At 36.7% G+C, this 3,065-nt stretch overlaps 1 protein-coding gene across 1 annotated transcript in view; it reads right to left on the bottom strand.

Annotated features, from left to right (window-relative positions):
- TMED8 (transmembrane p24 trafficking protein family member 8) overlaps positions 1-3,065 on the bottom strand; it is a 56,116-nt gene that overhangs the window by 17,732 nt on the left and 35,319 nt on the right. The window lies entirely within an intron of this gene.

Here is a 3,065-nt window from a genome sequence, read left to right as displayed (position 1 = left end):
AAATTAGGACATTTCTAGATAAGCAGAAATTAAGGGAATTTGTTAAAACCAGACCAACCTTACAGGAGATTCTAAAGGGAGCCCTTTGGACAGAGAAGCAACAACAGCCAACAACTGACCATTAACACACATGATGATATATATAATTCAGAAACCAACCCAGCTATGGAAGTATTCAAAGTAAATAAGCCTACAAGATTGTAAACAGAGAATCAGAGACATCAATTGACAAATGAGGAAAACTACAAACCAAAAAGAGGGAAAAATTGTGTAGTTATAGAACTTATAAAGGATAGGGAAGTCAAGACAACCACAAAATAGAACAGACTGTTCTAAACTTGAAAAGAAAACTATAAATCACAGGTAACTTCAAAGAAAAATGATAAACCTTCACATTAAGATAAAAAAGAAAACCAGCACAAATATTTAGCAAATACTAAAACAACAGCAATGAAGGAAGTGATAACACTACAAGCTCAGCATAGAAAACAAAACGAGCTCAGCATAGAAAATTATATGCCCAAAGAAATCAACACCATGATAAAGTATATAACAAAAATGACAGCAACAAATTCATACTTGTCGATAATTACATATCTGGCAAGGGACTTATCTCTAAGATTTATAGAAAACTCCAACAGTTCAAAAGCAAAGGAGTTAACAATCCAATCAAAAAATGGGCAGAAGACATGAATAGACACTTCACCAAGGAGGATATTCAGGTGGCCAGCTAATACGAGATGCTCACAATCACTGGTCACCAGAGAGACGCAAATCAAAACAACAATGAGATACCATCTCACCCCAGCACTGATGGCAAGGTTCAATGAGACAGAAAATAACAAATGCTGGCCAGGATGTGAAGAGATAGGGAGTCTCATACACTGCTGATGGGACGGACTGTGAAGTGTGGAAAGTAGTATAGCAATTCCTCAGAAAGCTGGAATTGGAGATACCATTTGACCTAGCAATCTCTTTACTAGGTATATATCCTAGAGAGGTGAAAGCCAGGAGAGGAACAGATATATGCATACCCACATTCATTGTAGCACTATTTACAATAGCAAAAAGATGGGAACAAGCTATGTGCCCATCTATGGAAGAGTAGATGACCAAACTATGGTACACACAATGGAATGCTATGCAGCACTAAAGAATAATGTAGAGTCTGCAAAACACTGCATAACATGGATAAACTTGGAGGACATTATGCTGAGTGAAATAAATCAATCACAGGACAAATATAGTATTAGTTTGTTGTTGCAGAGGGTCAAGGAAAGGTTTATATATGGAGGGAAACTTTCTTTGTTGGTTGCCAGGGGTGGGAGAGGTGAGGACAGAACACTGGGGAAAAAAAATGCATTGACCTATGTCAGTTTAGCTTTGTATATTTCACTGTACATAAATTATATTTCAATAAAATGCATTTAAAAAAAAAAAAGCTTTCCAGAAGCCATCTAGATGAAACAACTGGTCTCTCCTTGTCCAGAGCAAATAAGAATGAAGAAAACCAAAGATGCATGGAAACAATTAGTCTATGGGACTTGTAGACCATGTGAACTTCAGCCTATATGACCATGAGACCAGAAGAACTAGATGGTACCTGGCTACCACTGTCAACCACATGGAAAGGGATCAGTGCAAGAAATCCTGGAGAGTGGGAGAACAATGTGGAATAAAACTCAAAAATCATAAAAAAGACCAGGTTTACTGGTATGATAAGAGCCTGATAAGACCCCTGAAACTATGGTCCTTAGGTAGCCTTCAGGCCTATAACTGAACTCACTCCTGTAGCTTCCAGACAAACAATAGATGGGCATATAGGGCAAACATTTATACCAGGCAGATATACTCCTTACATCAGTCAATCATGGGAAAATAGAAGGCAGTATTTACATGGAGAGAAAGCTCAGGGGGCAGGAATGTGCAGGAAAGAAGGATATAGGGAAGAGGTAATTACAGGGAGGAAGTAGGAAGAGAGCTTTACATTGTGGGGAATTACAGTCAATGTCATGAAACAAAATGTGTATGAACTGCTGTACAAAAAAATGTATTTGCTCTGTAAATTTTCACCCAAACCATAATAAAATTTTTTTTTAAATCCTATGGAGCAGTTCTATCAGCACACGTGGGGGTCACCATGAGTCAGAAATGACTCTATAGCATGTAACAACGACAATAACATTATATTATTTTCACTAACTATATCATATTAATTATTATCTTCTATCATCTGGATTTTGGGAAAAAGAAGTTTTATTCTTATATAAATACAAGAAGAAAAAACATCTTTTTTTTTTTCCCAGAGATGTGTAGAGACATTTATTAAGATTAAAGGGTCAAATCTGCATGAAGATAGATCAACTGTAATTGTATTAGAACATAATAACAGGGTTTAAAAATACACAAAGTTAACATTAACCCAACTTAAGAAGAACGAACTTCTAAATAGAACTCAAGAAATAACAGCTTTTGAAACACTTTGATGCTCCCTACCCCAGGCCATCAATTTAAAGGACTGGTGTGGGGCAGGGAGAATACAGGTTCTCCTAGACAGTACTATACTGGCCATCAGTCTGTAATATCTATTAGCTAAAATCTCCAAGATATAGCTTTTCATTAATTATTCCATTAATACCTGCAGTAGTTCCCACTCATTCTAGAACTCAGAACAAATTTTTCTTTTTGTATGTGCTGTGATATCAATGATTATGGGTGGGTAAAAATGGCCAGTGAGGCAAATTAAGAAGGACAACCTGAAGGTCAGTGATAATGGTTTAATCTGAAAAATTACGTAATATGAAACCACTTCCAATAGTATGTTTTATATATAAATCCTTGCTGTCAAGTCAATTCTAACTCATAGCAACCCTATAAGACAGAGTACAACTGCCTCACGGAGCTTTCAAGGCTGTAATCTTTATGGGAACAGACTGCCATATCTTTCTCCCATAGAGTAGCTGATGCGTTCAAACAGCCAACCTTTCTTAGCAGTAAGTGCTTAACCACTGTGCCATCAGGGCACATGTTCAAGTTCTTAAACTTGAACATGGACTTTAGGAGAA

Source organism: Orycteropus afer, unplaced genomic scaffold (genome assembly GCF_000298275.1).
Source record: "Orycteropus afer afer isolate SDZICR_OR568_19922 unplaced genomic scaffold, OryAfe1.0 scaffold00079, whole genome shotgun sequence".
NCBI classification, from domain to species: Eukaryota; Metazoa; Chordata; class Mammalia; order Tubulidentata; family Orycteropodidae; genus Orycteropus; species Orycteropus afer.
Note: the sequence above shows the minus strand (reverse complement) of the source record. Positions and strands in the feature narration are given on the sequence as shown.